This window comes from Calonectris borealis, unplaced genomic scaffold, assembly GCF_964195595.1.
Source record: "Calonectris borealis unplaced genomic scaffold, bCalBor7.hap1.2 HAP1_SCAFFOLD_44, whole genome shotgun sequence".
NCBI lineage: Eukaryota > Metazoa > Chordata > Aves > Procellariiformes > Procellariidae > Calonectris > Calonectris borealis.
The window spans coordinates 509,562-536,623 of record NW_027441456.1 but is presented as its reverse complement, the minus strand read 5'-3'; the positions used below and the strand labels follow the sequence as shown (position 1 = coordinate 536,623).

At 49.6% G+C, this 27,062-nt stretch overlaps 1 protein-coding gene across 1 annotated transcript in view; it reads right to left on the bottom strand.

The window, feature by feature from the left end:
• LOC142076355 (uncharacterized) overlaps window positions 1-15,468 on the bottom strand; it is an 801,642-nt gene extending 786,174 nt beyond the window's left edge. The window contains exon 1 of the mRNA XM_075138664.1: window positions 15,274-15,468. The gene's annotated coding sequence lies outside the window, so the exon portion shown is untranslated. The remainder of the gene's footprint in view (window positions 1-15,273) is intronic.
• Between the last annotated feature and the right edge of the window lie 11,594 nt (window positions 15,469-27,062).

The following is a 27,062-nucleotide window of genomic DNA, read 5'->3' as shown; positions in this document are numbered from 1 at the left end:
ATCACCACAAATATCACCATCCAGTTCCTCAGCGGATACAATTAATTTCCTAATCTGTACAATGTCAGGGGGATTGGGAGCCCGCATAAGCATCGTCTCGATCTTTTCTTCCAACTTTTGTGATTTCTCCTTTTCTTCCTGTAACTGTTTTTGCAGCTGCTCGATTTTCAAGGACAGTATTAATTCAGCTTCCTTTCTGCCTTCTATTTCTTCTTTCAGGTCCTGCTCCCTTCTATTGTTATTCTTTCTGTACTGATAAGCAGCTTCCAAACAGGTGCCTAACATTTTGCAAATAATTCCTTTTCCATCTTTTATATAGCCCCTAGCTACTTTTAGTTGTTTTTCCACAGCTTCCCAATCATGCCAATTATTACGAGCCCATTCTTCTGAGAATTTAAGACTTGGATTTATTGCATGGTTTTGTAAGTAATCAGTGATGCTACTTGCCATCCTGCCGACTACACCAATTTGTCGCGAGTGAGTGGTTTAGAGGCTGCTTAAAGAATCACCGTCAAAGAAATTAGCAGAAAGTGATTTTAATAGAGATTTATAAAGGTGCGACCTAATAGAATTCGATGGCAAGGTTCACTCTATTACTTATTACATGGGTGAAACATATAAGGGAAAATCATCTAAGGGTTTATATTTCAGGGACAGTCTAGGTTTCATTCACAATTTAGCAACACTTAATTATCAACTAATCATTAACAAACTTTAGTAACGCCTCATCATTAACTATTCAATATTTGCAAAGTAGGTTAGTAAGTCTACTACAATCACAACTTAATTACAGATTATGCTTACTATTAGTTCCCACACACAGAGAAACATATATATATATAAAAATATACAGAAGGTATACCTGTTAAAAATTCCCCTCGATTTCAGTGAAGAAATACTCACGTCGAATGTCTAGGCATTCCCTCTCAACGGGCGAAGGGTTGAGCTTCGAAAGGGACTCACCCAGGACTCAGTGGTCCTCCCAATATCGCAGGCCTGAAAGATGGCAAGCTCTGAGAGGCTCCCACTCAGAGGGAGATGCTGGGTGCAGCCGCTGCGGTCCAGGAGAGCTCAAAGGGCCTCAGTAAGAACCATTCAGTTTATAGGTTCGCAAGATGGTTGGCTTTAGTCATCTGTAAATTTCCACCCTGGCCACAGTCCCAGGTGGTAATTACTAAAGAATTCTCAATGTTTCGGTGTTGTTCTGCTGGACACCCGGGCCAGACAGTAGGAGGATGTTCCCAGCCTCAGCTATGCAGAGTTTCTGATACAGTCAAGGAGCGCTCAACTGCGAGACTCAATACACCAAGGCCGAGGTTTCATGGAAATTTCTGAGATCAACAGGCGGCCCAGATCAACAAGTGGCAGGGAAAAAAGGGGGGTATGAATGCACCACCACATAGGTCCATGACTTCCTTGTGCTGGGGGCCCCAGAGCCGGATGCAGTGCTCCAGGTGGGGTCTCCCAAGAGCAGAAGAGAGGTGGAGAATCACCACCCTTGACCTGCTGGCCATGCTTCTTTTGGTGCAGCCCAGGATGTGACTGGCTTTCTGGGCTACAAGTGCACATTGCTGGCTCATGTTCAATTTTTCATCCACCAGTACCCACAAGTCCTTGTCTGCATGGCTGCTCTCACTCTGTTCATCCCCCAGTCGGCACTGAGAGTGGGGATTGCCCCGACCCACGTGCAGGACCTTACTCTTGGCCTTGCTGAACTTCATGACATTCACTTGAGCCCACTACTGCAGTCTGTCAAGGTCCCTCTGGAGGGCACATCCCTTTCCTCCAGTGAATAAACTCTACCACTCAGCTTGGTGTCATCTGCAGACTTGCTGAGGGTGCACTGAAGCCTACTGTCTATGTCATTGATGAAGATGTTAAATAGTATTTGTCCCAGTACAGACCCTTGAGGGACACCATGTGTTACCGGTTTCTACTTGGACATTGAGCCATTGACTGTAAGTCTTTGGATGCGTCCATTCAGCCAATTCCTTATGCATCCAATAGTCCACCTGTCAAACCCATATCTCTCCAATTTTGTGGTGAGAAAGTTGTGAGGGACCGTATCAAAGGCCTCACAGAAGTCCAGGTATATGACTTCTGTAGCTCTGCCCTTGCCCACTGATGCAGTCACTGCACTGTAGAAGGCCACTAGATTAGTCAAGCACAATTTGCCCTTGGTGAAGCCACATTGGCTGTCTCTGTCACCTCCCTGTCTTCCATCTGTTTCAACATGTCTTCCAGGAGGATTTGTTCCGTTGTCTCCCTGGGCACTGAGGAGATGCTGACGCGTCGATAGTTTCCAGGGTCCTTCTTTTTACACTTTTTTACAAATGGGCGTGATGCTTCCCTTTTCTCCAGTCACTGGGGACTTTGCCTGACTGCCATGACTTTTCAAATATGATGGAGAGTGGTTAGGCAACTACATCAGTCAATTCCCTGAGGACCCTGGGATGCATTTTGTCGTGTCCCACTGACTTACGTATGTTCATGTTCCTCAGGTGGTCTCAAACCTGATCTTCTCCTACGACTTCATTCCCCCAGTCCCTGCCTTGAGGTTCAGGGACTTGAGAGATGTGGGAAGAGCAATTACCATTGAAAACTGAGACAAAAAAAATTCTTGAGTACCTCAGCCTTCTCCATGTTGGTTGTCACCTGTTCTCCTGTCCTTTTTAGTGGTGGGGGGAGGGGGGGAAGTACACTTTCTTTAATATTCCTTTTCTGTCCAAAGTACCTGTAGAAGCCTTTCTCATTATTCTTCGCATCCCTTGCCAAATTCAGCTCCAACCGTGCCTTCGCTCTCCTGGTCCCATCCTTACACATCTGGGAAGAGTCCCTATATTCTTCCCAGGATACACGTCCCTGCTTCCACTACCTGTGCATTTCCTTCTTACACTTTAGTTTGACCAGGAGATCCTTACTGAGCCATGCGGGTCTCCTGCCTTCCTTATCTGATTTTGTACACGTGGGAACTGAGAGCTCTTGCGGTCTAAGAAAAATGTTCTTAAAGAGCTGCCAGTTCTGTTCGGTTCCTTTGTCCCTGAGGGCAGTGTCCCAGGGGGTTCCATCCACTAATTCCTCAGACAACTGCAGGTTTGCTCTCCTAAAATTCAGGGTCCTGACTCTAGTCTTCACCTGGTCCATATCCCTCAAGACTGTGAATTCCACCAGGGCATGATCACTGCAACGCAGACTGCCACCAGTCTTGGCATCTCTCATTAGTTCATTCTGGTTGGTAAGCAACAGGTCCGGTAACACTTCTCCTCTGGGTGGGCTGTCTATCACCTGGATTAAGAAATTATCCTCGATGCACTCCAAGAGTCTCCTGGACTGCTTACAGCTTGCTGTGCTGCTTTTCCAGCAGCTGTCAGGGGGACTGAAGTCCCCAAAGAGGATCAGAGTCTGCAAGGGTGATGCTTTCTGTAGCTGAAGTAAGAACGCTTTATCAGCAGGCTCCCCTTGATCCCGTAGCCTGGAGTAAGCACCAACCATGAGGTTTCCTTTGTTGGCTTGGCCCCTAATTTTTACCCAGAAGCTCTCAACCTGTTCATTGCTCTTTTTCAAGACAGCTCTGGGCAGTCAATCAATTTTTTTACATAGAGGGCAACCTCCCCACCCCTCCTTCCTTGCCTGTCCCTCCTGAGCAGTTTATACCCACCGATTGCAGCACCCTAGTCATGTGATTCGTCCCACCACGTTTCAGCCGTAGTGATTAGATCGTAGTTTCCTAGCTGCACAGTGGCTTCCAGCTCCTCCTGTTTGTTACCCATCATGCATGCATTAGCATAGAGGCACTTCAGCTGGGCTATTGACCTTGTCACCTCTTTGGGAGGAACATTGCCTAATTCCTCTGAAGCCTTTCACAGGTGTTTTCCTGTTGGTTCCTAGTACACCAGCAGCCCCTGGCTCTTCTCTGTTGCTCAAAACTCCGCTCCCCTCCCCCACTAAATCTACTTTAAAGCTCTCCATAGAAGCCTGGCCAGCTTGTTGGTGAACAGCCTCTTACCCTACTTGGTCAGGTGAATCCCATCAGCTCCCAACAGGCCCAGCTTCAGACACATGGACGTGTGCACAACTCTGAGTGCGTTCACATTGCCTGTGTGTGCTCTGTGCGACGGGGAAGGTGAGAAACAGTTGCTCATGCTTGCAGAGCCCCTTCTGAGTGCACAGTTGAGATGCTCCATGGAAACGCTTCTTTCCTACCAAGGAATTCAAGGCACAGACCAGAAGGACAGGGGAGGGTGACCTAGCAGGCAGGTTCCTGATGTGGCAGGCAGCAACCTGTCCAAGGCAGATGAGATAAATCTGACTGGCATGATGGGGGTTTGCTCCTGGAGTCACACAGAGAAATGTCAGAGCTCTGTGAGGTGTCTGCATCTGAGCTGGCCTCATGCACTCCTCGTACACACAAGGGGGTTCAGGGACAGGAGTCTTTCTCTTGCACATGCAAAGTCAGTGCATTGCATCAGTCGTAGTGTCCCTCTGGCCTCCTCTTACCATTCCCAGAGGTGGGGAGGCACCTCAGCCCTGCTCTGAACTCATCTCAGGTACCTCACGGCACAAGGAATGGACACAGGAACGTAGATGCAAGGATGCACATCCCAGTGGTTGTTGTCTGGGAGAGGTTACACACAAATTGCCATGATCTTGAGTAACCTTCTGTCCCACAGGCCTTCAGGGCACCCCTAGGAGTAGCTGAAGGCACCTGTGTTCACTCAGGCTCACCTCATCACACACATTAAGATGTGCATGCTTAAGTCCATGGCACAGAGACCTGGCTGTGCAAGGGCACTGCTGAGTGCCCCAGCCTGCACACTCATACAGTTGTGGTGTACACTGACGTTATCCTCTCCTGGGCACTTTGCAGCCCAGCCCAGCCCCTCCTGGGCTCTGCCCACCTCCTCAGCCCAGCCCAGCCCAGCAGCCTAGTCTGGGCTGGTCCCACGGCAGTGCCTGCCACAGGGTGCTGCAGGGCTCTGGGCACTCATCCCACAGCCCCAGCCCCTGTGAAGGGCACAGCAGCTGCGGGTGGGCAGAGAGGGGTCTCAACCTCCCCATCTGCCCCAGAGCTGGAGGCTCGCAATGGCACAACGAAAAGGAGGTCAGGGAAACCGCAGGACCCCTGGTCTTGGGTCCAGGAGATCCCCACCATAGACTGCCTGTGCCCCCTCAGTGCCAGCCCTTCTCCCCAGGCTCTCAAGGCTCACAAGAGTCCTGGCCCAGCGAGAGAGAACCTGCCCTGAGCGGGTGCCTGCAGAAAGAGATTTCCCTTTCTCATTGATTCCTCCCTGCAGGCACTAAAACATTCCCTTGCTCTTCCCCAAAACATCCCTGGTGCCCAGGGGGCCTTTCCCCAGGCAAGCATGTCCGTGCTGGCCTGGCCAGCCATTCCCACTTCCCTCCCCGTGCTCCTCACAGGGCCCCAAGCTGGTGCTGCTGCTCCTCAGAGAGTGGTGCCCTGGGGCCACGGGGTGACCCCACACTGGCTGTGCTGGTCAGGGTGGGAAGCAGATCCAGCTGGATGGGGATCACTGCTGCTGAGCCCCTTTCCATCCTCCCTGATGGCCCAGTAGCCAAGGACAGTGTCTCCAATGGCACAAAGGTCAGGGGAGGGCTGCACTAGATCCAGCCTATGGGGTTTCCAAGAGGGTATGCTGAACCTCTCTCCAGTCTTATGTCCCTTTGCCTGCTGCCTCCTCACAGCCTCTCCTGGAATTGCAGAGCCTTCATTAGCCCATGGGCTCCTCAGCTTTGCCTTTTCTTCTGGACAAATCCTCCTTGGATGGTCACGCATTTTATGAGGTGGCGCTCATTGCCCACCCAGGCTCACACACTGTTCGTGGAGATCCCCTGAAATCTCCTGGCAGCTTCAGGTTCCTCTCCAGGATAGCATCTGCCATCAGCCACACCACAGGTGGACAGTGCCAGGCAGATAAGTCAATGACCATTTACTGTCTGCTTGGAGATGTGCCACCAAGAAGGGAGATCTAGGTCCAGCCCTTGGTCCCTAACAGCTCCCCCTGGGACTCTGACCCCGTCCCCCAGAATCTGTGGAGAACCCCAGAACACCAAGAGGACTCAATAAAGGCTGGGGGATGAAGGGATTGAGAGCAGCCCTGCCAAGAAGGACTTGGGGGTACTGGTGGATGAGAAGCTGGACATGAGCCGACAATGTGCGCTCGCAGCCCAGATGGCCACCGTCTTCTGGGCTGCATCAAAAGAAGCGTGGTCAGCAGGTTGAGGGAGGTGATTCTGCCCCTCTGCTCTGCTCTGGTGAGACCCCACCTGGAGTACTGCGTCCAGCTCTAGAGCCCTCAGCACAAGAAAGGCGTGGACCTGTTGGAGTGGGTCCAGAGCAGGGCCACGAAAATGATCATGGGGATGGAACGCCTCTCCTATGAAGAAAGGCTGTGAGAATTGGGGTTGTTCAGCCCAAAGAAGAGGGGGCTTTGGGGAGACCTTATTGCAGCCTATCAGTACTTAAAGGGGGCTTATAAGAAAGATGGGGACAAACTTTTTAGCAGGGCCTGTAGCGACAGGACAAGGGGGAATAGTTTTAAACTAAAAGAGGGTAGATTTAGACTAGATAAAAGGAAGACATTTTTTACAATGAGGGTGGTGAAACACTGGAACAGGTTGCCCGGAGAGGCGGTAGATGCCCCATCCTTGGAAACACTCAAGGTCAGATTGGACGGGGCTCTGAGCAACCTGATCTCGTTGAAGATGTCCCTGCTCACTGCAGGGGGATTGGACTAGATGACCTTTAAAGGTCCCTTCCAACCCAAACTATTCTGTGATTCTATGATCCTATGACTTTTCTAGGAGCAGCTCCTTGGGTGTATTCCTGGCACCAGCTTTGGAAGAGGTGTCCAGCCCTGAGGAGACCCCTCAGTGACAGTGGTGCTAGCAGGGAGACCAGTTCTGACACAGTGGTTCACATGGTCTGCTCCTGCCTGCAGCCACAGGGATGCTACTGTGGACACAACGGGACCATCAAAAGTTACACAAGACCTTAGGACTTACGCAAATGCAAGGACACAGCAGGACAGTGTGGAGTGACCAGCACTGAAAAGACCATGTCCTGCTGCTGTCAATGGCCATGGCTCCAGGGAATCAGCAGCTCCGACTCGTCAGCGACAGAGAGGGAGTGCCCGCTGAGGCAGCGAGGGGCAGCCCCGAGGGCCACCAGGGCTGCTCATCCATGCGGTAGCTTGGCTCCTGAATCCCTTCTGCCTACTGGGGCTGGGCCCCAAGCTCCAGAGGAGATACAAGAGATAGGAGTAGAAACAAATTATTATCTTTTGCTCTCTTTATCTCTGCAAAGAGCCTGCTTCTTTTTGTACATTAGGTTTACCAGCCAGACAAAAAACGTTCGAAGGCTAAGAAGTTGGGTGAATAATATTATTTAATTAGAATTAATATTACCACAGGATTAACAAACCAATACAAAATACATAAACAGAAGAGCAAAAGATAGGCTGGGATTTTACTGAATTCGTGGGAGTTGTATGAGGGTAGTGGACACCTTATTAATGCTGGAATAATGTGTATTCATATAGTTTCCTCAGGGCATCCTTGAGCTCCTTGCTCCTCATGCTGTAGATGAGGGGGTTCACTGCTGGAGGCACCACCGAGTACAGAACTGCCACGACCAGGTCCTGGGTTGGGGAGGAGATGTAAGGGGGCTTCAGGTAGGCGACCACGGTAGTGCTGATAAACAGGGACACACATGGAAAAGGCTTTGTGCCGTCCCTGATCAGAGGGGATCCTCAGCACCGCCCTGAAGATCTGGGCATAAGACAGCACAATGAAAACAAAGCGTGCAAAAGTAAAGAGGCACTAACCACGAGGAGTCCAACTTCCCTGAGGTAGGAGTCTGAGCAGGAGTGTCACAAATGAGTGGTTTAGAGGCCGCTTAAAGAACTACCGTCAAAGGTATTAGGAAAAAGTGATTTTAATAGAAATTTATAAAAAGCGCCACTTAACAGAAGTCGATGGCAAGGTTCACTCTATTACTTATTACACGGATGAAGTATACAAAGGGAAAATTGCGTTAGAATTGAGTTGGAATGATTTATACAGAGACCGAGGACAAAAAGGGCAAGGGAGACCCTCCCGTTGAGTCACGAGGTTCAGTGAAGACCCCGTTGCTTTCTAAACTCCTGATGGAGCTTAGGTGCGGCTGGATCCACTCCTAGTCCCAGACTTGGTCAACGGTTTATGTCTAATAGAAAAAGGATAAGGAGACCCTCCCATTGAGTCACGAGATTCAGAGCAGACCCCCTTGCTTTCTGAACTCCTGATGCAGTCTAGGTGCTGGATCCATCCCTAGTCCCAGGCTTGGTCAACGGTTTATGTCTAAGGGATTATATGTCTTTAGCAGCAGTCTAAGGTTCATTCACAGTTTTAGGATAGATCATGAGATTTTTGTCAGCAGTTAATCATTGATTAATTTAGCATTTACAAAGTAAGTTAGTAGAGGCTACTACAATCACAACAGTGACTTAATTACAGATTATGCTTACTATCAGTTATCTAAATTAGTTCACACACACACAGACAAATATATATAAATGTACAAAGGTATACCTGTTAAAAAATCCCCTCGAGTCCAGTGAAATATTCACGTCAAATGTCTTGGCATTTCTCAATGGGCGAGGGATGGAGCCTCGAGGAGTGTTTCAGACCAGGTCCCGTCGTCAGCGACTGTCGGAGTGACCATGGGTCGGAGTGGGAGTGCGTTCCCGGAGTAATGATGAGTCCCAATATGGGTATGATCATTCTCGTTTATTTCAAAATACTACGCTACTTTTATAAGCCAGCCACATTAACATGCACACCTACAAATCCTCTATTGGTTACAGTCAGCAAGCACACGAATCTTAACATACACAGATTGGTCAAAAGCAGGTGTCCACGCGAACGCTTCCTGCGCCTGCATTCCGTTACCTAATCTACTGATAGTTACATTCCTCAGCCTGTTTTTCCCTATTCTACTATCACTTCAGAGACTCTAAAACTACAATTGCTCTTTAGCAACCCTTTGCCTTATACTATTGCTAACAAATCCTCAGTGCTTGGAATGTTCATAGGATGACGGTTATTTAATAAAAATCCTTCCACAAATTCCCCTTTTTGTTTTTGAACAACCCAAGCCTGATTTACTACTTTCGATACAGCCTTTTTTTTTTTATACAACCAAAAGCAATACAAAAAGCATACACACAATATTAAGATGATAATCAATATACGCAAGCCTTACACAGTTCGCTTTCCTCTAGAACATCAGACTCTTTAACCAAAAAATAACAACAATGTCAAGCCATAATACTTTCCACAAAAAAGAAACAGAAAGTTTGGTAGCATTCAGAAAATTAAATGGAATCATCTTCAAAACAACAGTTTTTCAACAATGTGTAAACTTACAAATATTAATCTTAATTTAACACTTCTAATACAAAGACAAACTTAACACTTCTAATACAAAGACCTATTTCCTTTTTAGCCAGACAAATATTAATCTTAACTTACTAAACCTATCTTCTTTTATCATATAACGTTACAGTCTACAGAAATTATTTACACTACAACACAAAGATCAATTCTACATGACAAAACACCATACAAACTTAACACTTCTAATACAAAGCTTAACTTACTAAACCTATTTTCTCTAAACCTATTTTCTTTTATACAAACTTACAAATATTAATCTCAACTTACTAAACCTATTTTCTTTTACAGATTTTATACAAACTTAACACTTCTAATACAGAGATACAAACTTAACACTTCTAATACAAAGACCTTTCCTGTTCTCCATCCTAAAAATATTCATGAGCCATTCATCCAAAATGTCTTGATTTTGTAGTATCATGCTTACATGTTTTTTTAACCATTGTAATTGTTTATGTGTAGACTCACCATGATCGAATAGGTTCATGCAACACATAAACTCTCTACCCAGAAACCAGGCACGCCCACCAAACAGGTTCTGAAAGGCTCAGTTGCCGTAGCAAGAAACAAAACAAAACGCAGATTGATCTGTTTTGTTTGCCCAGGTAACCCACATATTTTCCTAGGCTCTATGTGATGTATGGACATAGTCACGGGGACTACCATCACTACTACTAATGTTCCAATCACCAGGTTTCGTAATTGTTTTGCTTTACTTTCCATGTGAACCGCTTTTGACATTTTTCTTTTGTTGCAACCCATTGCGGTCGTTACAATTCCTTTGATACGTCTTCCTCTTCTTGTGAGAGTGCAGGCTTCACCGCTCGGCTAGGCACCCAAATTGGTCCCTTATCTGTGGAAACACACATGTATCCCCTCCCATTAAATATTACCGAAACTAGGCCCAGCCACATGTCAGTGATTAGGTCTCGATACATTACTTTTCGTTTCGGAAGCGTTGTATGAGAGTTAAACTTAAGGTTTTGGTGATGTATTATAATCGATGGCTCTTCTCTGTCTCCCATCAGACACAAATAATTTAGAGTAAATAGGACTTTATGCAGTCTCATCTGCGGGTCCTTTTCTTCCTCCTTTTGCTTTGTTAGATAGTCCTTCAATACCTGATGCGTGCGTTCAACAAGGCTCTGCCCCGTCGGTGAGTGTGGGATGCCTGTAATATGCTTGACCCCCCATCTCATCAGAAAGGTTCTCAACTTCTGACTAGTGTAAGCAGGGCCATTGTCTGTTTTCAGTTGTTCTGGCACACCCAACACCGCAAAGCAAGCAAGGAGGTGCTTACACATATGATGAGCCTTCTCACCCGATAAAGCCGTGGCCCATATTACTTTAGAAAAGGTATCTATGGTGACATGCACATATTTGAGCTGCCCAAATTCAGCAATGTGAGTGATGTCAGTCTGCCAGAGCTCTAAAGCCTTGAGACCTTTTGGATTAACGCCCAGCCCTATTCCAGGTCCATGATTTCCACACTTGGGACAGGCCTGTATGATAGAGCGAGCTTCGTTTTCTGATAACCCATATTGCCTTCTTAAACCCTCTGAGTTTTGATGAAATATTTCATGACCCTGCCTAGCTTGTAAAAATTTATCTACAGGTGGTACACGACACACTGGACTGACAAGATTGTCCGCTATCTGATTGCCTTGTCCTAAACCCAACTCCCATTGATGGCTACGGATATGAATGACACAACACGGAGCCGCTCGCTGGGGGATGGTCGATCTTAATTGAATAAACAGTTTCCCTAGCTGAGGATTATTTGTTTCCCTAATCAGTGCGTCTTGAATTCTTGGGATAAGCCCAGCTACATATAGAGAATCAGTCACCACATTCAAAGGATGATCAGGCCAGTTCTCTAATGCCCATACCACCGCCATTAATTCTAAAGTCTGTAAGGTATCTCCAGCTTGCCCTTGCAAAATCTTTTTGCACCATTGATCTGTTTCCCACCATACGCATGCAGCTTGTCTAGAGCGTTTTCCCGCATCTGTGTATACCGTCAACCCCTCGAGTATCGGGCTAACAACCACTTTAGGTTTTTCTAGCCACTGATTTCGTTTTAGAATCTGCCACAATTTCCCTTGAGGTTGCTGAGAGTGCACCTTTCCGCTAAATCCCAACAGAGATTCTTGAATGGCCAACATGTGGCGTATCCACCACTCTAAATCTACAGCGTTAACAGGAATACTGATGTCTGCTGGTTCCTGTCCTGTCAGCTCTATAATTCGTGTTCTCCCTTTTCGGATTAATTCCCCTACGGCTTTCAGGATGAGTTTGTATACTGCAACGTGGTTGTACCCGTAAGAAAACCCATTCCAAAATTTGAAAAAGGGAGGAATTTGGCAAGTTATCATTACTCTTGTTGTCAATGGCAGTCACGGAGTTCATTCCCTGTTGTCCCTTCATCTCCCCCTTCTTGTTTTGCCATTGACATATAACAGCAAAAGGTGATTCTTCGGTGTTACAGATAAGCAAAGAAAGTGGCAGTTCAAGGATTCTTCTTGCGGTCCAGGCTATAGTAAGTTTGTTTATAATGTGCTGTAAGGCTACGTGGTGTTTGTCCGTCATATGAATTTCAGCTGCAGGCTGAGTGCCACGCAGTAATTCAATTAGTGGTTTAATGTCTGCATTGGTAATGCCAGCGCAATTGCGAACCCATCGGATGTCGCCTAAGACCGTTTGCACATCAGTCAATCATACCATACAGTAGCACGACAATTTCGCCTGTTACGCCCCTGTTCCCCACAACGATAGCAGATGCCTTTAAAGGGCTGAACTATTCCTGGAGAGTGTTTTCGCCTAACAACAGGTGCTAATGGCTGTACTACTTCTTGGACAGCACTTTGCAGCACAGCTGCCATCGACTCATTTTGTTTTTGAACCCCTGCTCTTTCCACCCGAGAAAGCATTTCTTCCACTCCTGCCCCTTTGGGCAGACTGGCTAGAATGGCCCTGGTAGTGTTATTGGCGTTATCAAAGGCCAAAATTCTAAACATTTGTTGTTTATTGTCCTCTCCCAAATCCGGGTGGTTCATTACTGCATCCCAAAGCCTATCAATAAAGTTGGTATACTTCTCAGTTGCACCTTGCGTCACCGAGCTGAAAGAAGGGCCTGCCGATCCTGGTAAGGAAAGAAACGCATCTAAAGCAAGCTTAGAAGATAACTGTAACATATTGACAGGAAAAGTTAGTTGGACATTTATATCCGCATAACATCCCCCACCAATAAGCATTTCAGCTGTGATCCCAAATAGTGGATCCCCTTGTTGTTGATGTTGGGCAGCAGCATTCACTGCCCTCTGAGACCATGACGATCCCCATAACAAAAACTGTGTAGGTGTCAACAGAAGTCTCATCAGACTTTGACAATCATGGGGACACATCAAATCAGCAGAAAAAATCCAAATAACAATTTGTCGCGAGGCTTCCGATTTAACACCGTATTGCGATATAGTATTTTTGGCTTGTTGTAGAATCTTCCAATCATGCGGTTCCCATTTTCCTTGACCGTTTTCCTGTACCACCGGAAAAGCCATGGAGCCAATGTTGGATGCAACCCCCCACTGTCCTTCCAAAATAGCATCCCGAACAACTCCACTCCATCTGCCACGATGGGTAGCTGCGGTAGGTCCGGAGAAACAGGGTGGCAAATTGTCTCTCGAACCGGCGGTTGACCAAGGTTCTCCTTTTTGCTGAGTCTGTGTAGTTAATTCCTTTAGTTGTTGCACAACCTCTTTTAACAGCTGATTCATACTTTCTGTTGAATTTTTCTCTTTTCCGCTGGATGGCGGTGTGGCAGCGCCGGAGGAATTATTGGAGAGTGGCAAGGGGGGGTGGAGAGGGGGGGCGGTGGGAGGAGGGCGGCACGTTTCCCCGCCTGGAATCGGGGGGTGGGTGGAGCTGGCCGCTCCTCCCCCTTCATGCCCGGCGGTTGCTCTTCCGCTTTTGTGTCACACTGCTGCTGTGCGTTAGCGCCGGCAACTTCCGGCTGTTCTAGCGAAGACGACATTACGACATTGGGCGTTTTAACCTCAGAGTCCTGCTCAACTCTATCGCGCAGTTCGGCAACAGTCTTACAGGTGGACCCCGTCATACCCTTCACAGCAGGCAGCCCAAAAAATCGCGCGATAGGTCCCGCCTTGGATTCCATGCTCTTAGACTGTTCCGGCATGGGGTCCGGAGCCAGCATCTGAACAGCCGCACACGCCACCTCCCGTTCAGCTTTCATAGCTTTTAAAGTGTCTAGTACGTCTCCCCACAAGTCTGACACAGACTGAATGTCCTTCTCCAATTTCTTATCACCTCCAGTAAGCTTCTGCCACATTAGTTCCCCCAGCTCCCGCCATTCAAGCACAGAAAACAACGTGTGAGTGTCCTTAAAAAGTCCCAAACGTTGTCCTAACTTAATCAGCTTGATAAGCTGTTTCACCGTTGTCTCGATCCCTCTCTTAGAGAGTAGTCCTGCAAGCAACGTAGCTGCTGCCTCATTCTCCATGATAGCAGCGCACCCTCTGGGAGGCAGTTGGCCACTCTGCACCGATATCTATTCTAGTTAAGCGACAGAATAGTACAACTCCCAGTCGCTTGTTTCCCACTCCCCTTCTCTCGCTGCACTTACCGCAGTCTCGAAGAATTGTAGTCTCTGCTACCAGACCTCTGGGCTATGAGCCCAGCATGTTTCCACATCCTCTGCTACCAGAGATCGGAGTGACCTGGGGTCGGAATAGGAGCGCGTTCCCAGAGTAATGAGGAGTCCCAATGTGGGTATGGTCATTCTCCTTTATTTCAAGATATTGTGCTACTTTTATAAGCTAGCCACACTAACACGCGCACCTACGAATCCTCTATTGGTTTACAGTCAGCAAGCACACGAATCTTAACATACACAGATTGGTCAAAAGCAGGTGTCCACGCGAACGCTTCCTGCGCCTGCATTCCGTTACCTAATCTACTGATAGTTACATTCCTCAGCCTGTTTTTCCCTATTCTACTATCACTTCAGAGACTCTAAAACTACAATTGCTCTTTAGCAACCCTTTGCCTTATACTATTGCTAACAAGTCCTCAGTGCTTGGAATGTTCATAGGATGACCGTTATTTAATAAAAATCCTTCCACAATTAGGAATTTAAAAAGGAAAAAGGGTGGTGGGGGAAAAATTATTTTCTACCTTGACTGCTAGGTTCTTAAGCTGCCAGCATTTAACATTTACGTCTCTCTATTCCAAGGTCAGGACTGCAACACTTCTGCTACTTGCGGACATCAGGGAGAGATTACCTGCCTTTCACCAGTTCAGGCGCTCCACCTACACTTATTCACGGATTTGATTGTTTATTTCTTTCCTTTTTTAATGTTTAAAATGTTAGAATCCACACCTCCAACTCCACAGACACCCATAAATTATATTTGTAAACAGCAAATTACTAAACATAGTACAACACTCTATGAAAGGGAAGAAGAATGCACACAATCAGCATTTGCCTGTTTGACTAGAAAATGAAAATCTCTAACAGCAGATAAGCCTGAATTAAAAATCAATCACATCCGGACCCCACATGGGGTACGGGGCACGACATGCCACATATCTGGACTCGCCTCTTGAAAGCAATCATGCCCTAAGGAAAATTTTAAGTTCTTATGCAGAGGTTTAACTAGAGCCTTGGCAACTTAATTTGGGACATGAAAGGTATTTGCACTACAGTACCATGTGCAGTAAAGAAAACTGGTCTTGCAGCTCGATTCCAGACTCAAACAACACAAGGCTACTACCTTTGAGGAACATGGATGGAAATCTCACCTGCCATCCCGAAGTGACGCTGTGGCATTGCTTCACTTTTGGTCACTTTCCTTGGGCTTGGTCAATCTTTTGCAGAGTCTGAAGCCAAGGCCCATAGCTTTTTCCTGTTTGTAACAGCGGATGTCTGGGTCTTCACAGGTTGGTTTGTTGTGGGGCACTGCTTGTACCCCGCCTTTGCCTTCATAAATGCATCCTTCTACTAGAAAAGAAAAGGAAAATTACCAGTCATGCCAGTCCTGACATTATACTATCCACAGGGCAATACAGTGCTCTGCTTGCAAGAGGATTCGATGCAGTAAATAATCCCTAAAGATCTTGATTTTTTAACAGTTTAATCACGTGCTTAGAGTCTGACCGCCAACACAATCTAACAGGAAGAACTATTAAGATAAGTAGAGCTGTATTGAAAGAAGTGGGGTTTCTCTGTCCTCTCCTGAGGGTTTATCACCCAGAGCAGGCTGAAGTTCTGATCCTCCAAACTGCTCCCTGGTGCTTGTATGCTCACTCTGGGAAACAGAGACAGCTATGCCAATTCTTTTGCAGGTACAGTCTTTCTTTACTTTCTAGTTTGAATGAAATGAAAACATACATTTAGCAATAAATGCAGCATGATGCTCCTTGCCTTGCACTCATCTTTCTCTAACCGCTCAGTATTTTGGAATATTCTTTCCCAAACCAGGCACTGAAAATAAACCACTACCGGTATCATCCCATTTTCAGTAACTTCTGATACACCATCCCAGCGTTCCTTCCAAAAGGTACCACGCTGCATGGCTGCGTAAAATAAACTGGGACCATTTAAAACTTTCTTTGGCCTGGAGCACACAGCACACATCTCAGGTGTTTGCTGTATTCTTGGTCTGAGGCAGCAAAACGAACAAAGCCAGGCCACACGTAGGGGAGTAGGGAGAAAAGATCTGGATGCTACACAGTTTGGGGGTGGGGGGAAGGATGGGAACCTACTTTATTCTCAAAATGCAACAGTCATGTTTGCCAAATACCTTGCTGACCAGACCAAAACAACACTTTTGAATGTTAACAGCAATAAAAAGAGCACATTTCAGTATTTTAAATGCGTTGCTATGCAAGGTGGAGAATGGACAAATCGGAGGAACACGCCACACATTCCAGCTGCAGATGTTTGCCTAACAACTGACAGGGGCGTACAGCGCTGGCTGCTGGGGAGGGCTACCCAGTAAGGACCAGTGCTGACCACAGGGAGCAGGAACCCGACACCTCCCCATGCACTCGGTAGCTCTCGATGGCAGCAAACAACCAGAAGAGCTGTTTTATCCTGAAGGACACGGCAGGGCAGCTGCAGGAAGTTTCTTCCGTGATTGCACCTCTTCCCACCCACCCAGCCGTCATCAGTCCCAGTTACGGCACAGAGAAACACCTCTGCTTCATGCACGTGCCTGCACAGAAACACACACAGAGGGAAAACAAATCCCTGGGGTATCAAATACAGAAATAGCACTGAAAACCTTGTCCTCTGACAGAGTCACTGCAGGGTCTTCCTCGATCAATCCTTGTGGCAGGATCACCGTCACATATGTATCGCTCGCTTTCATCTCCATCTTAATCTATCAGCTGGCACTTGCCACCTCCAGACTGCAGCAAGGATAAAAACGATTCCGTTTACAAGCAGCACAGCATCATGTGAACCCGCTGGGTCAACTCTGTATTTATAGAAATGGCTATAAATAGTAAAAATCTGCAGGTGATACCGACAAGAAAGGAATAGTAAAGAGTTCTTTGGTTGAAATGATGCAGATGGGTTAGGAATGCCTTAGGAATAGATAGGCCGGACATTCAATAGATAAAAAAGGCCCTGAAACTTTGTATTCTGCGTAAAATAGAGAAGGAAGCCAGCTTTGTATCTTGAGTAGAGTAGATAAAGAAGTTATGCCGGAGTAAGCTAGTTTGTGGCAAGTGACAATCGTGCAAACCAAGCCAAGGGTTAAGCGGAGCATGCGTAAAGACCGACTTCAACTAAAGGACACTGTGAGGAAGACCATCGACGACCACCAGGAGACCCTGGAAGACCACCTATGCATATAAAGGCGCATGCGTCAAAGACTTTTACATATGTGAATGAATTCCAGAGAACAACATAAACATGTTAATCATTTCCCAGAAATCTAATGAAGATGTATATCTTGATTGTATATAACTCCTGTAGTTAAATAAAGTGGTGCGCACACTAGGTAGAGCGATCCCCTGTGCGCCCGGCGCCGCATTAAAGAATGCCTGCTTTCTAAAACTCCAAAACCGGGTGTAGAGAGTTCTTATTTCACCGACTTACGGTATCACAGGGACCACTGACCCACATACGCGCTGTATTTTCTGAATGGGGCCTAGGCATTAAATCTGCAAACCAAGGACTGCGACACCTCTCACCTTGCCCCTTTCCTCCTTCCCTCCGTTTCGTGTGGGAGCTCGTTCCACCAGTGAAGGCACACCACAAAACCAGCCTCACAGAGGGGAAGGGAGGAGAGGGGCTAAGGGAAGAGGCGGAAAGGAAATACACAGAGAAGCAGCTTTGCCCTCCCTGGTTAAAGCCACAGCCCACTCAGGAATCACCTTTCCCGCCTGCAGAGGGAAAAGCACAGAATCGCTAGCAGTGAAGTACGTAAGCTCTTCGTATCAGCATCGCTGCTTGGAGTAATCGAATTGTTCTGCGGAGTCATTTGACAAGCCGACAGGCTGCTCAACAAATGAGAACCAGAACGCATGCCATTTGCGAGATGAGGCAGCAATAAGCTTCTCATCGGTTCCCAACAAGAGCAATTCAAGTGAGGTGGTGTATTAATGGATTTTGTTCTCTGCAAAGCCAAGAAGCAAACATTAACCGCACTCCCCAAAGAGGAGGGAGCAAACTGAGGGAGGGCAACTCATCGGCCCCTTTCAGAGTTTCAACACTCAAGATAAATGAAAACAAACATTTAATAGGACAGAAAAGGAAGGGAAAATAATAATAATGATAAAAGTATATACAAAACAAGTTATGCACAATGCAATTGCTGACCAGAAAATGTCCATGAAAGCACCATCACAAAAGTACACATCCCTGGTCACAGACCAACTGCACCATTACCTAAGTAAGTGATGTTCTCTGCTAACTGGCAGCCCCTCATATCTGGAAAATAGCTCAGGGTCTCGTTTATTAGTGCCAAACACATAGGTTGGAACTGGAGCTGGGGAAGAAAACCATACGCAGTCAGTCTGCTTTCATTCAAGTCCATTAAGTCCAGTTCACATTTACGAGAAATCACAGCAGATCCCACCCATCCCTGCAGTCCCCAACACCACGCCCGTGCAGCCTCCCTAGGAGCAGAACAGGAAACCTTCCTTCAAAATAAGGCCCACAGCCTGCTCTTTCAACAAGATGCACAGAGCACTGCCTGGGAACAACCTCTGCTTTAACTACACCTAGCTCCACATTCCACATAAGGAGATCAGCTCCCAGATGATCCCTAGCTGTAAAGACACAGATCTTCCCGAGGGCAACGCTAGGTTGTCCTGATTTCAGCTGGCATAGAGTTAACTTTCTTGCTAGTAGCTGGTATGGTGCTGTGTTTTGGATTTAGTATGAGAATAATGTTGATAACACACTGATGATTTAGTTGTTGCTGAGCAGTGCTTACACTAAGTCAAGGACTTTTCAGCTTCTCATACTGCCCTGCCAGCGAGGAGGGGACACAGCTGGGAGGGGACACAGCCAGGAGAGCTGACCCAAACTGGCCAAAGGTGTATTCCATACCATATGATGTCATGCTGAACAAAAAACTGGGGAGGTTGGCCAGGGGGGCGGGGCCGCTGCTCGGGAACTGGCTGGGCATCGATCAGCAATTGCATTGTGCATCACTTGTTTTGTATATTCTTTTATCATTATTATTATTTTCCCTTCCTTTTCTGTCCTATTCAATTATCTTTATCTCAACCCATGAGTTTGACCTTTTTTCCCATTCTCTCCCCCATCCCACTGCGGGGGAGTGAGCAAAGAGCTGTGTGGCGTTGAGCTGCCCGCCGGGTTAAACCATGACACAGGTAAATACCAGAGCACAGGGACGCCTGGTCATTCAGGTTAAGCTGATGGGGAGAAGGACTAGAAAGAGAAAAATAAGATAAGGGAAAAGACTCAGGAGCTGAGAGAGAAAGAAAGGTGCAGAGAAAAGGCCAGAGAAATGGAGAAATCAAGAAAAACAGGGACAAGGAGTCTTGCAGAGAGATGGAGGAAGAAAAAGTAGGGTTGGGGAGCAGCACAGAGGGATAGAAAAAGGGGGGGAAGGAGAAGAAGAAGAAAGGAGGGATAGAGAAAGATGGGGACAGGGAACGGGACATACAGACAGAGAGAGAAAAAGGACAGTGAACAGGACGGAGAGGACTAAGAACTAAAGAGAGGCTCAGATCTGGACAAAGAGACCAAGAGGAAAAATAACGACAATGGTCTGGAGGACAGAGATGGAGGAAGAGGAAAGAAAGGCCAAGAAGCAGGACAAAGGAAGAGAGAACAGAAAAAAGGGAGAGCCGGCTGGACAAGGAGGTATAGCAAGAAACAATGGGACAGGCAGTGGGACAGAGAAATAAAGACAGAAAAGATGGGAGAGGAAGCAGAACAGAGGGACAGCGAGAGGGAAAAAAGGGTCAGGGAGCAGGAGAGAGGTGGAGAAAGAAGCAGCAGGGAGATGGGGAGAGAGAGAGAAAAAAGATAGGAAGAATGACGAGGGAACAAAGAGGGAAAGACAAGGACAGGGGCAGGACGCGGATTGTCAGAGAAAGGCAGGGACAGGGAGCAAGACGGGGTGATACGGAGAGAGAAAAAAGGGACAGGGAGGCAGGACAAAGTGAAAGACAGGCAAAAATAAGAGAGAGGGAGCAGGACAGAGATGGAGGGGGGAAAAGCCTGGGTTGGGCAGCAAGACAGAGAGGTGGAGAAAGAAAAGACAGCACTGGGCTGCACAACAGAAAAGGTGGGGACAAGAAGAAGGACAGAGGGATAGCGAGAGGAAAGTAAAAGGGACAGGGATCTGGACAGAGATGGAGAAAGAAGCAGCAGGGATAGAGGAAGAGAGGCAGAAAGAGGGAGCAGGACAGAGAAAGAAAAATAAGGAGAGGGAGATGGAGAAATAATTTGGAGTGGGTGGCAGGACAGAGGAGTGAAAAAGGAATAGGATCAGGGAGCAGGACAGAGGGACATAACAAGAAATGGTGGGACAGGGAGCAGGACGGAGCGACACACAAGAATAACGACAGAGAGAGAAAGACAGGGTTTTTGAGCCTCATAGAGGGATAGAGAAAGAAAGAGAGGCATCAGGAGCCCTGTGGAGAGACGGAGGAAGACAAAAAAGGAAAGGGAGTCAGGGAGCAGCAGAGGGACAGCAAGAGTAAGAGATGGACAAGAAGCATGACAGAGGCAGTGGGATACAGAACGAAAGAAAAAGAAAAACAGAGACGGTGAGCAGGACAGAGGAAGAGGGAGAGAAAGAGAAGGAGTGAGAGAGAAAGAGGAGGTCAGGGACAGGGAGTGGGACATACAAGCAGAGAGAGAGAAGGCAGGACAGGGAAGAGGCCAGAGAGATTGTGAAAAACAGGGAGGGATGCAGATCGGGACAAAGAGACAGAGAATGGGAAACAGCGCTGGGCTGCAGGACAGAGACAGAGGAAGAAAAAAAGAGGGGCAGGGAGTCGGAAAGAGGGAGAACAAGAAAAAACAACAGGGTGGGTAGAATGGCAGAGAAAGAGAGGGGCTTGGAAATGAGAGAGGGAGGAACAGGGAGCAGGACACAAGAATAAACAGAAGAAGAGAGGCACAGGGAAGCAAAAAGGTGACACCAGTGAAGGAAAGGCAGGGGGGCACAGGCACAGGGAGAGACCCGGTCGCAGAAGAGGGGCGACATGGCCCCAAGGGCCCAGGACTCGCTGCAGTTCCCACTCTCCGGACTGCCAGGAGAATTTTACAGTTCAGACGCTTCTGTCTCTGTGTCTCTCAGCTCTTACAATATGAAGCTTCCTAGATACATAGCCTCACACGCGCACACAGACACACACACTACACGGCCGTACCGTACTTTTGGTTACACGCACAAACCTCTCGGTGCATGTTGGCGATCTGGTCTGCTGAGGAATACTCAGAGGGACCCTTCCTCACCCGGAGAGGCCATCTGTCTCTTGTCTGCAGCTGGGGGCAGCTTCCAGACAGATCCCCTTCATGTCCTTCTCCAGCCGCTTTACCTTTTTCCGATCTCTTCAACTTCAGCCCGAGCCAGATGCAGCCAACAAACATTCCTGGGGGAGGAACGGACACCTGAGCCCTCAGCGCGGCCTCAGGGAAAGAACTGTGATTACCGCAGCCAGCCCCAGGCTGGAGCCCCTCCTGCTGCAGGAGTTCCTGCAGACATCGCTCCTTCCCCGCGCTGGTGCCGACAGCACCTGCATTAACAGAGGATTGAGCGCGCCCAAGGCCCAGCTCGCTGCTGCCAGGACAGGCCGTGGAGCAGCCTGGGGCTCCGGGACAGGCCTCAGGGCAGGGCCTGGGGCCGGGGCAGCTGCAGGGGGTGAGCCGTGCTGCGGCAGCTCAAGGGGGGCTCTGGGAGTCGGGGTGCCCAGTGCCTGTGCCCAGGGGGGGTCTGTCTCCTTCCCCTCCTCAGCTCTCAGATCACTCGGGCTGCCCCGGCTGGCCTGGCTCCAGCTGACCGGGATCCCCATCACCTAATCACATAGAAATAATTCTAGCTCAATGAAATTATTATTGAAAACAAAACACACAGAACAGCATCCGCCATCAAAACTCTTTCAGTGTAGTTTTAACTGCTGCAGAGCTGCAGGCGGACAACCTTTACCATCACTGTCACAGGACCCCAAAAGAAATAATAACTGGCAAACAGTAACCCTACCCATAGCCCATATCTATCTAGCCTTTAAAGGTATAACCGCCCAGCCTACAGCTTTGGAGGTATAGACCAGCCTATACTTAGATCCTGTGTCTACCTACTCAATGATCTGTCTAGAAACTCAAATCATAATTACCTTTGAAAGAGGATGAAACTTGGGGGGAAGGGGGAAGACAGACAGACATTGGTGGAAAAAAGGAAAAGTCTAGGTACACAATTTAAAAAAGGAAGGAGCCAAGTTATGCCAAAGACCAGCTCAGCCCAACTCGCTTTTGCTGGTGAATAGCTGTGCAGCTTGGAGGAAAAAAAGCTGACGTTGGTGCTGGGACGCACACAAATGTCTGAGTTCTGATGCGAAATACCAGAAAAACCTTGACACGGCTCCTTTTCACTTTCCTCATACCTGTGTGCATGCTCCGACTTCCTCGTTTCCCTGAAGTCCTCCCAGACCAGCAGGGAAGCAGCATCTGTCCAGCCCATGTGCCATGAAGAGAAACAATTTTCACCATGAAGGGTGTAGCAAACAACTGCATCTGCAGAAGTAAAGGGGCAGCCACACTTCGGCTTTGGAGATGCCCGAAGCTGCTCTGAGCCCCAGGTGCCCCTGGTGCCCCAGCACTTGCTTGGCCCTGAAGCCCTGTGGGGCCTGCCAGCACTGGGGAGCCCCAGGGACAGAAGCAAAGGACAGTGCTCAGCCCCCGTAGGGAGGGTGACAGGGCTCCATCCTTGCTCTGGCCGCAGGACGATGCCCTGGGCCATGCCAGGACAGGGCCTCTCTCCTCCTTACCGCCAAGGGGAAGGCGAGACCTGAGGAAGACGCTGGGTGCTGGGCTCAGTATGGGCGCTGTGACCGGGGGCAGAGCCCTGTCTCCTGACAGGCGCCGGCCTGGCTGATGAGGAGGTGCCCATCAGGCAGCTCCTCCTGCCCAGGGCTGTGGCAGGCAGCACAGACAGATCCACGTTTTTGGAACCGCTTGCCGATCCAGAACAAATCCAGGGAAGCTCCCCTCCCGCCAGCTCTCCTCCTGCCCTGTCCCCTCCCCTTCCCTCTTCTCCCCTCGCTTGCCCTCCCCGCCCCCCTTCCCTCCCTCCCTGAGCAGGCCCAACCCCCAGGGGCGGACCGAGGGACGGCAGAGCTGTGCACACACCTCGCGCTGCTGAGAGAGCAGCCCCAGGAGCCATGGCCCTTCCTGAAGGCCGTCTCTCCGCAGGCCCAGTGTCCCGGCTGGGGAGGAGCAGCTGCGGGGCGGGGGGGGCAGTGGGCACAGGGCAGCTCTGTGAGGAGAGGCCTGGGCTGCCCCGCCCACCCGGCAACAGCTGCACCATTGGCCACGGCTGAGCCAATCAGCGGAGCCGGAGGAGGCCTGTCAGTCACAGCCAGCCTGGGGCGGGGCTGGAGGGGGCAGAGGCCGAGAGGCCTGAGGAGAAATGGGTGAGAGAGGGGCTGGGGGCAGCCGGGGTGAGGGGGGGGCCAGGGCCAGGGCCAGGGCCAGGGCCAGGGCCAGGACCAGGGCCAGGGCCAGGGCCAGGACAGCTGCAGGAGCAGGAGCAGGTATCTCCCAGTGCAGATCGGCCTGGGGGGAGGGACCTGGCGACTTCATCACCCACGGGCCCTGCCATGGCCCAGTTCACCAGGCCTGGGCCCAGCCCCAGGGACAACCCCACAACCAGGGTCAGAGCGGTTCCTGCTGCTGCCCTGAGGGTCACCCCCCCTGAGAGCTGGAGGTTGGAGTTTTGTATCCGCCTGGCAGGGGAAGGTAAAGTGGCCTCCTCTCCAACAGGCGGCTCCAAGCTTTGGAGCAGGCATGCTCTGGTGGGGACAGACCAGGTGCCTTTGCTGTCCCCAGGCGTTCATGTGGGTCTCATGCTCATGGACACCCCCATCTCTGTGGACAGGCTTTCATATATGGGGATTTCCGGACATGGAAGTTGTTTCTCCCTCCTGGTGAGAGCACACACCAGGGCTTTGTTGTCAGAGAAGCAAGTGGGGAGTGCTCGTGGTAGGATGCAGCTCCCTTGGCAGATGCTTGTGCCCCAAGGTCTGATATGTGCCTTTCCCCCCACTCAAGCTGTGCTGCCAGCTTTTGGGAAATAGGGGTACTGGGGGTGGATGGTTTTACCACAGCTGGGAAGTTCCAGTCAACCTGTCAGGGATTTTTTCGAAGGAAACTTCACCAAGGAAAGTGCAGCGTATAGCTCTGATTGCTCCTTGTGTGGATTGTATCTGTCCTCAGCCAGGTGCACAGCAACTTTCAGACGAGGAATGGGACTATTCCAGGGTGAAGTGAGCAATCAGGATGCCAAGCCTATTTTGTTTAAGGTGAAAATGTGCGGTTAGAGCTGTCTGCCTTGCTTACCCTTTTGATTGCAGGGCTCCCCTCTAGTTCTCTGTAATACTCACTTCTATTACTCGGCTCCATCAGGTTTAAATTGATGCTACGCTTTGCAACTGTTTCTACTTGATTCTTCACAGGTTTGAAAATTCCCTGTTCAGGTCGCTCTACTTTCTTCTCCCCCCTGTCCCGCAGAACTGTATTTGACTGCAGGGGCTGCAGAGTCTGTGTTTCCTCCCCAAGGTGAGGAAAATATGGACATGAAGAAGAAAGAGAGAGTGATTCTGAAAAGACCCCTTTCTTTGTGCTCGTTTTCACACTCAGTTGCCTGTTGTGGGTTCTTAAATGATGTGTTACTCTGAGTCTTAGCAATGCCTTGTTGGCATCCCTGTGCTCAGGAGGTGCATCAGAAACTCTATTTGGGCATTGCTTCTGTCAGACAAGTAACCGTAGCCCTTTCTAAAAAGTAGCTCATGGGTGAGTTATTTCCTAGGCGGTAACAGAAGGGTTTCTGTTTGTATCTGCAAGAACTCAGGAGCAAATCCTGCTGACAGAAACCCTCAGAAGAAAGGGAAGACTAGAAAGAGAAGAACAGATCAGTAGAGTTACACTGCTTTACCCCAGATGGTGTCACACCTCCTGGCACGGTGACTCTGGGTAAGGGTGCTCTCAGGGTATTTTCTAGCCTTTTCCAGTGCTCCCCACCAGAGAGCTGACGGCCCTTGGGGAAGGGCAGCGTCCCCCTTTTTTGTGCACCATACCCCCAGGATCTTGTCATACTGCATAACCTCCTGTGCAAACAGAAGTGGCCGATAGTCAACTTCTTCGGTTGGACACGATGATCTTAGAGGTCTTTTCCAACCTGTATGATTCTATGATTCTATGTGGACATGGTGTGTTGGGTTGACGGTTGGACACGATGATCTTAGAGGTCTTTTCCAACCTGTATGATTCTATGATTCTATGATTCTATGATTCAAGGAGACTGGTGTGGGCACGAGGAAGATCCCAGGAGCAGACTTCATTCAAGTCATCAAGGGGGTATGTAGGGAGCAGAAAGGGAGTGACTTAGGGCTTAGGCTTACGGGTTAGGGTTAAGCTTAGGGTTGGGGGATGCTGGGCACTGAGGGTGCTTGGTACTGGGCATCTCTGCGTGCTGGGCATGTCCAAATGATGGGTAGTGTGTGCTGCGGCTGCTGGGTGCTGGGCGTGCTAGGTGCTGGGCCCTGGGACTGCTGTGTACTATGCATGTCCGGGTGCTGGGCATTTCTGGATGCTTGGTGCTGGGCACTACAGATGCTGACTGCTGGGCATGTCTGTGTGCTGGGCATGTCCATCTGCTGGATGCTTCATGCTGGGGGTAGTGTGTGCTGGTTGCTAGGCGTTCCGGGTGCCGGGCATGTCCAGGTGCTGGGCATGTCCGGCTGCTGGGTGCTGGATGGTGTGGTTGCTTTGTGCTGGACCCTGGGGATGCTGGGTGCTGGGCATGTCCAGGTGCTGGGTGCTGGGCGCTCAGCGTGCTGGGTGGCGGGCGCCAGGGGTGCTGATTGCTGGGCATGTTTGGGTGCTGGGCATGTCCAGGTGCTGGCTACTGGGCACTGGTGGTGGTGGGTGCTGGGGGTCCTGTGTGCTGGGCATGTGCGGGTGCTGGGTGTTGGGTGGTGGGAGTGATCGGTGCTGGGCTTTGCGGTGCTGGGTGGTGGGTGTTGGGGGTGATGGGTTCTAGGTGCTGAGGATGCTGGATGCTGGGCACTGGGGGTTCTGGGTGCTGAGCATGTCTGAATGCTGGGTGCTGGGCGCTCAGCGTGCTGGGTGGCGGGCACCAGGGGTGCTGGTTGCTGGGCATGTTTGGGTGCTGGGCATGTCCAGGTGCTGGCTACTGGGCACTGGTGGTGGTGGGTGCTGGGGGTCCTGTGTGCTGGGCATGTGCGGGTGCTGGGTGTTGGGTGGTGGGAGTGATCGGTGCTGGGCTTTGCGGTGCTGGGTGGTGGGTGTTGGGGGTGATGGGTTCTAGGTGCTGAGGATGCTGGATGCTGGGCACTGGGGGTTCTGGGTGCTGAGCATGTCTGAATGCTGGGTGCTGGGAAATGGTGGTGCTGGGTGCTGGGGCTGGTGGTCCCTGGGGGTGCTGGGTGGTGGACATGTCCAGGTGCTGGGTGTTGGGGCAGTAGGGGTGCTGGGTGCTGGGCATGTCCAGGTGATGGGCATGTCCAAGTACTGGGTGGTGAGCAGTGAGGGTACTGGGTGGTGGGCAGTGGGGGTGCTGGGGGTGCTGGGTGCTGGGCCCTGGTGCTGGGTACTGGGCATCTCTGGGTGCTGGGCACGTCCAAGTGATGGCTGCTGGGCGCTGGGGCTGCTGGGTGCTGGGCCCTGCGTCTCCTGGGTACTATGCATGTCCAAGTGCTGGGCATCTCTGGGAGCTGGGCACTGGGGATGCTGACTGCTGGGCATGTCCGTGTGCTGGGCATGTCCATCTGCTGGACGCTGGACGCTGGGGGTTGTGGGTGCTGGGTGCTGGGCGTGCCGGGTGCCGGGCATGTCCAGCTGCTGGGTGTGTGCACTG